General features: G+C 58.1%; 1 pseudogene; it reads left to right on the top strand.

Moving 5' to 3' along the window:
* The first annotated feature begins 8,640 nt into the window (after positions 1-8,640).
* On the top strand, positions 8,641-10,691 carry LOC126766846 (dipeptidyl peptidase 3-like; annotated as a pseudogene).
* Positions 10,692-12,131: the final 1,440 nt, after the last annotated feature.

Here is a 12,131-nt window from a genome sequence, read left to right as displayed (position 1 = left end):
ACAAAGGAGGAACAAGACGTGGGGAAAAAGACGACGATTACCACAACAACCACCTCCTTGTCATCCGCCGCCAACCGGTTTCATCGATCAACCGCTGCCACATTGAGGCGCTCCTGCGTGCCAATATGCGCCTGCACCGCACCACGGCTGTGCACGCCGCCGTCACCGGCGACGGCGACCTCTTTGGTGAGCTCTTCGACGAATGCCTCAAGTCCGCCAGCGGCGCCAGGAGGACAGCAGCCGCAACGCCGCGTGGTCCGGCCTGCTGCCCACCGACGCCGTCCCCTTCTTCACGGTGCAACCGCTGCCACGCTCGCGGCACCCAAACATCACCTCGATCCTCACCGCGCCGCTGTTCTTCGCGGTGACGGTGCACAACCAGCCGGAGAGAGGTGCAGGCGTGCCAGGGCAGCGTCGCATTGGCGCCTGTGCGCGCAGCGTCGATGACGAGGTTCCCCTCCGTGAAGAGGTACCGCCCGCGGAGCCCTCACCTTCCCTCCCTGATTCACTTCCAAGGCCCCGGCAAGCGTTACCAGATACCGACGTTGTTGCCAAGCACCGCGTGGGGCGTGCCCCTCTTTTTCTGCCCCGTTTCCCGCAAAAGGTTGCGAGTTCGTTGACAAGAGAAAGGAGGAGGATTTCTGTCTGACAAGGACAGGAGCAGCAGCACCGACGGCGGCGACGGTGGTGAAAGAGCTTCACCCACGACAATTCGCAATGCACTACAAGCGAGGCGCTTTTTGCGATCGATGCCGCTTGAGGCTGTGGGGCGACAGCCACCGACGGCGTGCGGACTTCCCGGAGGTGTGTCAGTCCCACGTGGACGGCTGGCTTGACGAGCCCGACGGAGCACACGATTGAAAAAAAAAGAAACAGCAAACGTTGCATGAAAAGGAGTGTGTCAGAGAGAAACAAAAAAAACAGGAAACATGCCTGGTGGTCGCGTGATGCTGGCAAAAGGATCATCTTTTTTTTTTTTTTTTTTTTGGTGCTGTTGCGTTTATGGTTCAGTTTTTAGAAAGCGAGTTGACAATCCAAACTTCTGTGTGTCATTGTTTGAACTTGCTCGAAAACAGTGAAGGCAGTTTCTCATGATTATGGCTATCGTTTAAAGAAAAAAAAAAAGATAAAAGAGCACCTTGTGTGTACAACACAACCTTCGGTGTTCTTTTGTCTTAGTGTTTTCTTCTCTTTTTCCTCCCTTTCCACTCCTCTCTTAATACACACAACACACACAAAAAAAAAAAAGAAAACAAAGAAACAATCGAATTTGTCTCCGCCTCTCCTGCTGCTGCTTGTTTCTCCTGCTTTGCGAGAGTGTCAAAACAGACACGCCCCATCATGAAGAAACGACTTTCTCTCTCTCTCTCTCTCTCCTTTGTTGTCTTCTTTGTCAAGTCTTGTTCGTTTCGCTCCCGTCCTTTGGTTGAGGAAAGTGGAGTTTGACTCTTCCTCCTCCTCCCCCTCCCCTCTCTCCCCTCTCCCCGGCGCATGGACTCCGCCCGTGGAGTGTACCACCGCAAAGGGGCAGCAGCCGTCAGCGTGGAGAATGACAGTTGTACCTCGATCCTGCATCCTTCTTTTCCACATCTGCAGCCAAACGGAAAACGAAGTCTGCCGTCACCGTTGTTTCGGCGGCGGCCCGTGCGGCGTGTGTCTCGACTCCTAATTGCTGCAGGTCTCGTTACGCTTTTCCTTCTGGCGTTTTTTCTTCATGGACTATCTCCTGTATGGAGCCCTCTCCCCCTTCTCTGGCGGTGCGTACCATTCGGAGCTTGCGCTGTCTTTTGATCTGCTACTTGGCAAGGACTTCAACACGGGACCGATGTCGCCGTCACTGGAGAATGGCGTCTACGACATCGCCGCTGACGAACTTGATGATGTCTTTCTGCGCAGACCGAACTGGCGCCGCGCGGATACGCAACGAAGACTTTACCGCTTCGACGCGAGTGTCCGCGAAGGGGTCGACCGAAACGCAAAGTACGAAAAGGGGCGTTACACTTTTTCAAAAGGAAAGGTCTCTTCTGGCGGCGTTGTGGATGAAGATGAAGACGTTGTTCGCGTGCTCATTGTCGTCTTTTCGAATCGCTTGACGCGCAGACGTGCTCCATGGTTGCCTCCGCCTACCTTTCCAGTCTGCCGGTTGTCGTGCTCGGCGATGGCCACGTCTACAACAACTTCACTGATAAGCACTACGAGACGCTGAAGGTGGTGCGCAAGGCGGGCCTGCGACCGCAGGACGTGGTCGTGGTCCTGGACGCGGACATGCTGTTTGCCTCTGGGCCCGAGTTTGTCCGCTCCGTCGACCGCTTTATTCGCTACTCGCCCGCAAGCGAGGCGGAGCTCAACGTGCAGGACGTGCGAGATGATTATGGCGACATGATCGCGCCGGTGTTTTTCGCCGGTGAGAACTACTGCAAGTTCCCCGACACGTTTGGCAAAACGCGCTACTTTGAGTGCACTGCGCTCTATCGAGCACGCACTTTACGACCTTTTGATGAGTACATGCAGCGTGTCTTCCCGCTAGCGGGGCGGCACCGCAGCGTGCTGAACGTCACGGCACCCCACCTAAACGCCGGCTCCCATCTGTCGCGAGTGTGGGCCTTTGAGAAGCTCATGGCGGGATTCTCGCGGTTCACCGACTCGATGACAGCCCCTTGGCCAGCGAAGCCGTTGACTGGCACCAGCAGCAGCAGCACGGGCTGGACGTGCGACCAATCCGTCCTCGGCGACCTGCTGACGCACCTTCTTCATTGGGAAGTGAGTGTCGACATCTACACGCGGCGAAAGGATAACAAAATACTAGAGTCGAAGTTGTGGAGGACACGACCAACGCTCACAGCGCCGGGCCCTTTTGGCCTTCCCCTTGGCCTTATTGGCGTTGACGTCTACAACGAACTCTTCGCTGTTGTCAGCTACCGCAACACCACCTACCTTAAGCTGAACGATCGTTACTGGCAGCCACGGGCCGGCGGCGGCGGCGGTGATGGTGATGGTAGTGGTAGTGGTAGTCGCGAGGGGAGAAGACGGAAGCGAGAAGAGCAGCAGTGGCACTCGCACGCGGAGGCCTTGCGCGCGGAGACGGCCCGCGTGTTTGCGCTCTCCTACCTGTCCAAGGCGAAATGGCGGGAAACAGTCAACGTGAACTACAGCGGCCGTGGGAGTCCCTCACGACTTTCACACTGGCCGTCAGCCACGTCTACTTTGCGCCGCGTCTCTCCGTGAACGACGGCATCGACGACGACGAGCGGAATCGGCTGGCGCTGCGGCAGAACCGGCAAGGACAGGGAAACGCGGGGGAATTCACCGACCCTTTGGCCGACAAAGAAATTTTTGTTGTTCGACGGCGGGCTGCGGCTCGTCTCAACCGCTGCCACATTGAGGCGCTCCTGCGTGCCAATATGCGCCTGCACCGCACCACGGCTGCGCACGCCGCCGTCACCGGCGACGGCGACCTCTTCGGTGAGCTCTTCGACGAATGCCTCAAGTCCGCCAGCGGCGCCAGGGACGACAGCAGCCGCAACGCCGCGTGGCCCGGCCTGCTGCCCACCGACGCCGTCCCCTTCTTCACGGTGCAGCCGCTGCCACGCTCGCGGCACCCAAACATCACCTCGATTCCTCGCCGCGCCGCCTATCCTTTCGCAGCCGGTGCTGCAGCCTCAAGAAATCTCCGCGTGGGGGATGCCAACGCGCAACCGATACCGCGCCAGCGACGTCTTTCAGTTTCCCCCCGTCGTGCATTACGCTGGCTTATGGAAGGACCTACACAAGCCAACGATGCTGCCAAGCGTCTCGTGGGGCATTCCCATGTACTTTGAGGCTTCCCGAAGACGCCAGCAGCCCCGCGGCGACCACGACGCGGCCGCCGCGGAGGGCGCCACGGATGACATGAGCGGGATCGAAAAGGCGAAGCGCTTCTTATACGCCATGCCGCTCGAACTGTGGGGCAGCAACCACCGCAGCCGCAGGAACTACATGGATGTCTGCTCCGCCCATGTTGAGCGCTGGCTGGTCAACTGGAAGGCGGACGAGGCAAGGGAATCGGCTGACCCCAGACTTCTCTGCTGTTAATGGACATTCAACGCGAACGATGGAAAAGCAGCAACATTCAACAACAAGACAAAGAAACAAAAGATAATGACGGTCATGTTACGAAAATCACAAAAAAAAAAGGAGGGACGAAGCAGCACGACAAGAACGCCAGCGCGCGCTCACGGACGGACGGACGAAAGCCGTTATGACTCCTCCAATCCTCCCCACCTTCTTCTAATGCTCTCCTCAGAGGGAAAACAAAGAAAAGCACATTGACCTTCCGCAGAACACACACACACACAGTTTTTCTTCTTGTCAGCTAAAAGACTGCCGGGAGGTAATTGCGATGAAGCAAAGGTTAGGGAAAGACCGCGGCATCGCACCCACCGCGATTTCGTCACTGACGACTCTTTTCGATTCTCGAGGTCCGCGAGAGAGCGGCAGAACTGGTGTTCTCTCCAGCAAACCTGGTATCTATCGGCTGCCAGTGCTCCTGCTTTTGTTGTGGCTTCTCTTTTCCGCCTTGTCAGGATGCTTTTGTTGTGTTTCAGACGGAAACGAAGGGAAGCTGAACGTGGAAGGCGAAGCAAATGACCTTGTGCTGCAACAGCTGCGCGCGTTCACGGCAGGGGCGGGGCCGGACGCCAAGCTAGGCGAGGGAAGCGGAGGCGTTGAGGAAACAAGTGAACTTGTACGCGCAGCAAAGCGGAGCGCGGATATTTGCCTGCCAGCGTATGAGCTGACGCACAGCGGCTTCCGTGCACCCGCCGGGGACAGCACCGTACTGATGCTCTTTGCCGCTGACGACCCACCGCAGTACCAATACGACTATAAAGACGGGAAAGCGCGTCCCTTTACGCGGGAGAGAACAGCAAGCAAACACGGCACCGGTGCTGCAGGTCTCGCTGGTGCGATTGGCACAAAAAGGATGGGAAAATGCACCCCGCTGCACGACAGGGACTACGTGGAATCGACCTTTGACCGCGTGGCGGCTGCCTTTCTCACCTCTCCTTTTGTCGACCGCATTCGCAACGAGGGCAGCAAGAGCACCGAAGGGAACAGCAGGAAGTGGGCAGCCGGGAGTGATAACAAGGTCGGCGGCGATGACGAAGACGTTGTGATACCCTACCACGACTTCTTCCGCGCACATGCGGCGACCTTTTGGGAAATCACGGAGCATCCCGCAAGTACCGGCTCTGCGGTCAGACGTGTGGCGTCCCCTTTGCAGATGGACCTGCTGTACACCTACGTGAACCCTGCGGCGCCGTCCTTCCGCCGCCACCTCGCCGTTCGCAACATCACGCACTCCGCTCAACGACGGTACAACGACTGGGAGGAACTCCGCTACTCTCTGCGCTCTGTCATGGCGCACGTCGTTGGCAGCGACGCGCTCATGCAACGACCACAGCAGCTCGCGGCGGACGTTGTGGCGCTTGAAGCGTAGGGTACGAAGTCGATCTCAAGATACGCCGCTCGGCGTGGGAACGAGGCACGACGGCGGAGACGGAGCGGAAGGAAGAAGTCATGCCAAGCGATGCGCCGTTCCCCGTCTTTCGCACACTCTATTTGCTGCTCTCGGATGCAGACCAGGTGCCGGCGTGGCTTGATCTGGCCAGCTTTCCCCGCATGCGTGTTGTTCTCCACGAGGACATTTTCGACGATGAGAAGCACCCACGAGTGCTACCGACGTTTAGCTCTAACGCCATCGAGATGGGGATGTACCGCGTACCAGGGCTTTCCCGCTTTTTACCTCTACCTCAACAACGACTTCATGATTGGCAGCCACGTTTCGTTTTTCGACCTTTATCGGCCTATTAGTCCGGCGCGGCAGCGACTGCGGCTCCTTCACGAGGAACTGACTTCGCGTGAGGAAACCGTGCCCGATGCGGCGGCCACCGCGGAGAGGTGTGGAAAAGCTGTCTCGTCGCTTCATCCACCTTGACGCACAAATGCGTGCAGAGATGCGTAAAATTCAGTGGAAGCGGTTCTTCACCGACGACCCAAACGTTGAGGCTGGTAGTCAATCGCGCGAGCGCGAGACGAGCTGTGCACGCAATGCCACCATCGCGGCGGTCGGGCAATTGCTCGCAGACGCGGGAGCTATCAGGAAGCTCGGTGCGTTAGGCCATCCGGGTAACACTTCCTTGCTGGTGTCCTCTCCGCCGCCCTCCGTACCTGCGGCGAACAACACCGCCTTTCTTGCCCGGTGGCTCCCACAAAGCGCGGCTGTGGACCTGCTAAGCCGCCCTGGTCTCCGCACCTCTGTTCACTTTTCCGTGCCGAGCCCGAACATCACAAAGACGCCGTGGGAGCGCGGAACGCCACCCACTCACCAGCACCACTACATCGTCACGAGCCGCTTTGAGGGCCTTCTTCCACCTTTCAATCTTGCCCACCACCCCTATCTCCGCGATCGCTACGTCGAGCGCGTGCTGCTTGAAGACGTCTACGCGGCGGAGGCGCAGCAATGTCAAGAAGCCTTTGACCGCACGATGTCGCCCTTCTCCATCATACACCCTTACGCCGTTCTCACGGCGGGGTTTGCGCGGGCCAAGGTCCGTGAGCAATGGCGGTTTGTTCTGCGGCATGGGGCGGGAGTGGAAGGCACAAGGACAAAGGCGTCTTCGGCGGCGGTTACCGCCGTTGAAGAAATGGTGCGCGAGCTCACGCGTCGCCTTGCCAGCAAACTCCTCGGGCCCGGCACCACAGCTGCGGGAGAAGGGAAGGGAACGGAAGCACTTGGCACTGCTGCTGCTGCGTCGTACTCGCTTCCACAGCTCGCGTCAAAGGTGAGCATTCCTACCGCCGTCGCGTCTCTGGGTCCGCTGTACGGGGACACCGTTTCCGTGTGCCTGCAGGCGCCAGATCTTGCTGAGGAGCTCGGGCTGTGGTGGCTTCCGGGTGCCCGTCCACCGACTGTCGTGTCGTCCTCCCCTGAGGAGCTCAGCACCTTGTACAACATTCCTGACCTTCGTCTCATCTTTCGCCGCGGTGACGGCGGCCGTGATGGCGAAGCCACTTACGTCGCGCACGGCACCAACCACGCGTGTGCTGGGGGCTCAGTGAGTGACTTTGCGAATGACGAGGGTAAACAGGGGCACAAGGGTAACGCGCGGAAGAACGAGGATGCTTGCTCCGTGGACGCCGACAACACCGCCACCTCGTCTTTTCCCTTCCATTTTGTGTACGCGTACAACTCGGCGCACTACCGCAAGTTGCTGCATGATGTTGCTCATGTAAACAACCCCGAGCCGGCCTACCGCTTTGACGCCTTCGCTCGTGTCACGGAGCTCGACAAGCTGACGAAGCTGTGGCAGGAATGGATCGGACCGCATTCCACGTACGTCTGCCTGAACGACGACTTTGCCACCGAGTCTTTAACAGATGCCGAGTGGCGGAGATCAAGATCCATTTCAAGCGACTGATGGGTGCCATTATAGGTGATTTACCGCCTGGTCCGTGGGAAAAAAGCTAGCCGCACATTCACACACAGTGGCGCCACACCTTGTGACCGTGATTCCCCGCTTCATCGCCGCCTATCCCCTGCGACACCCGAAGAACAGGATGCCGGCTTGGTGTGTGGGGACGGGGAGAAGGAGGAGAGGGAACGGGAGAAAATGAAGCAATGGAGAGTAAACAACGGCCGCCGGTGCCGCCGTCCGTGGCGATTCGAACCTCTTCGTTTTAAACGTCCGCCAATGGAGGCGTCGCTGTCGCACACGTGTGGGGCCTTTTCGAGGAACTCCTCGTCACCTTCACGACGTACGACGACGCCGACGATCGTGACACCGCGTAACAACGAAAGGTGGCGTTGTGGAAGGTCGCTCTTACTCTATCCTCGACCGGTTAACGTTCGAGGCGAAGGAGGCGATGTTGATGAGGTCGCCGGCCAGCTTTGGCACCCGTCCCGGTGGCGGCCCTACGAAGGGAACGCCGAGAGGGTGACTGTTGGCGCTGGTCGAACATGAGGGCCTTTTACTTTGACCTGTTAAGAGAGTTGTAGTCCAACCAAAAGCGTGGCAGGATCAGCTTTGGAGAGATGTGTGTGTGTGTGTGTGTTCACAAGTTATGGTGGACCTAAAACGACTGTTGTGCAGTCACGAGCATCTCTCCTCTCTTCTTTTTCCTCGCCATCTCTCTCTCTCGCACGGGTGTCTGTTCTCTCCCATGCAAGCACGCAAACACGCAGAAGAAAAAGAAGAAAATGAAAAAAAAAGGTAACTGAAATGGCGATACCGATCGTTTTGACTCCTTTTTTTTTTTACTTTTACTTTGCGCTTATGCGCGATCCCACCCACGCGGCTGGAACGTAATTAGCTTTACCGCATTCGCTATTCGCGCCTTTCCACCTTTTTCTGAATGAACCCTTTCCACTTCTCTCGCCTCCTTCTTCTTCTTTGTCGTCGTTGTCGTTGTCCTTTTTTTTTTTGCCGCATGCGCTTTCTCGCACGAAGAAGTTGCTCTTCCTCTTATCGCCGATCTGGTTTCCACCGCATCCATTTTGCCCCCATTTTCTTCTTTTTTTTCTTGTCAAGAACAACTATTGTTATCAACCACACCTAACAGTTCTTTCCTTTCTTTCTTTTTTTTTTTCTTTACGCAATCAGGATGTCTCATCGCCCTCTGCACGTCACTCCACGCGCGGTCCCCTACGTTCCGCTTAGCGTCGTGGGTGCCTTCAAGGACCTTGCCTTGAAGCAGAAGCTGTACGCCCACCACATGTCCCACGCCAGCTTCGCCGGTGTGTCTGTCGTTGCTTCTCAAATCAGCCCCGAGTCCCTTCCCCTCCTTCGTCTGCTGCACAGCATCTTCAAGCGCTATCCTGCCGATAAGCTGAAGTCCGTTGTAGCGGCCAAGGCCGCCGGTGTGACAGAGGAAGACGTTGCCGAGTTCGTCGAGTACGGCGCGCTCGTCTACGCCAACTACGGGAACTACCTCTCCTTCGGGGACAGCAAATTCATCCCCGGCTGCCCCAAGGAGGCGTTCTCCAGCATTGTTGCCGCCGTGAAGGAGGACAGCCCCGTGGACAACGCGCTCGTGGATGCCATCTACAGCCTTGCGGAGGCGAAGCTGACACTTGCCTACCCGCCCGAGGGCATCACGACCTACTACAGCGAGAACATCACCAAAGCCGACGCTGAGCTCGCGAACGAGTTCCTGGCGTCGAAGCAAATGAACCCGGTCAACACGCGCGTGTGGAAGGCGGACGGCTCTGGTGACCTCACCATCTGCCTCGCCGCCGCCACCGCCAAGACGGTGCCAGCGGAGACCTTCAAGGGCCGCTCCATCACGCTGGAGTACGGCGACTTCAGGGAGGAGATGGTCCGCGTGGTGGCGGAGCTGACCAAGGCGCGCGAGTACGCCGAAAAACGACACGCAGCGCAGCATGCTGGACCACTACATCCGGCATTTTGAGAGCGGTGACGTCAACGAGCACGTGGAGTCGCAGAAGGACTGGGTGAAAGACGTGGGGCCGATTGTCGAGACGAACATTGGCTTCATCGAAACCTACCGCGACCCCTCTGGCGTCCGCGCGAGTGGAGGGCTTTGTCGCGGGTGGTGAACCAAGACCAGTCCCGCAAGTATGGGCCAGCTGGTGGCGAACGCCGAAAAGTTTATTCAACTCCTGCCGTGGGGCAAAGGCTTCGAGAAGGACAGCTTCACGAGCCCCGACTTCACCAGTCTGGACGTCCTGGGCTTGCGACGAGCGGCGTGCCTGCCGGCATTAACATCCCCAACTACGACCTTGTCCGACAGACGGTTGGCTTCAAGAACGTGTACCTGGCCAACGTCGTTGGCGCGATCGACTAAAGGAGAAGGTGCGCCACATCGCCGAAGCTGACTGGGAGACCTTCAAACGCAGCTCGTTGCCGCAACCTCCGTCAACGTGGGTATCCACGAGCTGCTTGGCCACGGCACCGGCAAGCTTCTCATGGAGGAGAAGGATGGCTCGCGCAACTTTGCCGCAGACCTTTGTTGACCCTCTCTCCGGTCAGCCGGTCGCGACGTGGTACAAGCCGGGTGAGACGTTTGGCTCCGTCTTTGGCGGCATGGCGAGCCCTACGAGGGAGTGCCGCGCCGAGGCCGTGTCGCTTTTTTACCTCTGCGTCCAGCAGGACCTGCAAAAGATCTTTTCGCTGAACACGCCTGAGGAGCAGCAGGACGCGGTCCACATTCTGTGGCTCAAGATGGTGCACGCGGGGCTAACGGGGTTGGAGATGTACACGCCGGAGACGAAGCAGTGGCGGCAGGCGCACATGCGCGCGAGGTTCTGCCTGCTGCAGGCGCTGCTGCAGTGCGACAAGCCGCTTGTGCACATTTTGCCCGACGAGGCCGACGGTATTGTCATCCGCATCGACCACACCCGCATCGCCACGGACGGCGTCAAGGCGATTGGCGAGGTGCTCGTGAACCTGAGTGTGAACAAGTCGGTCGCGAACGCCGAGCGCAACGCCTACTACGCCAAGATGACGGCGGTGTCCGAGGAGTTTGTGAAGTATCGCGAGATTGTCATGGCGCACCGCAAGCCCTGCCGCGAGTATGTGCAGGCGCACACCCACCTGAACGAGAAGGGCGAGGTCGAGCTGACGGAGTTCGCCGGCTCGGCCGAGGGCCTAATCGCGTCCATGGTCGCGCGCCACAACGACATTCCCCTGTAGCGCGCTGGCAAGCGAGGAGGAAGAAGAGGGAGTCCTCCTTGAAAGCGACGGCAAAGAGAAAACAAAGCGCGCATTGATCCTCGAGCCCGCCGCTTCTCTCTTCTTTTCTTTTCTTTTTTTTCATTTTTTCTTTTTCATTCCTTCTTTTCATTTTTCCATCTTCTTTCTGAGCCTCCTTCCCTCCTCTCCCTCCCCTCTCCTTTGCAACGGTAACGTGATGTGACGCGGTTTTTCGCCCTATTGTGCACAAATGGTGCGGCCGAGAAAAAGTGACAGAACGAAACGAAGACGGAGAGAAGCACGTGACAGCAACAGAACCGCAGGGAGATGTGCGTTGTCTTTTTGTGGTTTTTTTTTTTTTTTGCTGCGCAGGGGGAAGCGAACCTTGCCGAGGGGAAAAAAGAAACACAACAACATGAAGAGACGCCCCGTTTGTTTCTTCTCTCTCCTTCTTTTCTTCTCCATCTTTCTCGAAGGTGGCGCGGCGCAGGTAGGGAAGGGAGGCCGGCCGGAAAAAGTTTTGCGCGGCGCCTGGGGCTTGAGGCTGACATGCTCCGCGGTGCGGCTCTGCAACGGCGGACCGTGCGCGGGGTGGGGCTGTTCCGTTGCCGGCCTGACCCGCTTCCCTACCAACGGCCGCCCCCACGCCCCTACAGGGGCCCGACAGCAAAGCCGACACACAGCCAAGCAGAACACCACGTCAACGCAGCAGGACCCCCTCACTGGTCCAGGCAGAACTGCTCAACAGGTGATAAGCCCCGGCAAGCGGGTGACAGAGCGAAGCTCCGGCTACCCTGCCGACGCCCGGATTTAAGGGACAGTCGCCGAAAATCCCGAGAATTGTTTCATTATGCTGTCGATGCAAACCGAAAGCTCAAACGCGGGCTGCACCAACAGTCCGTGTGGCTCTCAATGGGAAGAGCATCTGACTACGGATCAGAGGGTTGCAGGTTCGAATCCCGTCACGGATGTCTTTTTTATGTGTCTCGCGGGGCGGGCGCCTGCGTCTTTTTCATCTTCCTACCTTTGGCGGGGCGGGGAGGAGGAGGAGGGAGGGAGAGTGAAGGTAAAACAAAAAACAACGTAAACAGCGGACGCACTAGCAGTGCGGCTCCCATTTTCAAACAAAAAGGGGATTTGCCTGTGTAGGGCCCAGTCTTCTGCCCAAGTCGGCAAACCTCTCTCTCGTCTCTGTCTGTGTGTCATTCATAAAGCCATCCTCCTCGAATACAAAAAGCGACCCTACTGCTCGCCGCCGGTCCTTTTGTCGCCTCGCCCTCAAGGTGTCCGGCGCGGGGAGGCGCAGCGTCTGCAAGGTGGGCTTTCTCGCCCTCTCGTACGTCTTCACCACCACGAGCAGCTGCTTCATCCGCGTGACAGCGATGCTCAGCTCGCGGTCCGTCAGGTGGTGAGTCCTTGGGCCCCGTTACCCAGGTTACC

Source organism: Bactrocera neohumeralis, unplaced genomic scaffold, assembly GCF_024586455.1.
Source record: "Bactrocera neohumeralis isolate Rockhampton unplaced genomic scaffold, APGP_CSIRO_Bneo_wtdbg2-racon-allhic-juicebox.fasta_v2 ctg2638, whole genome shotgun sequence".
Lineage (NCBI taxonomy): Eukaryota > Metazoa > Arthropoda > Insecta > Diptera > Tephritidae > Bactrocera > Bactrocera neohumeralis.
Note: the sequence above shows the minus strand (reverse complement) of the source record. Positions and strands in the feature narration are given on the sequence as shown.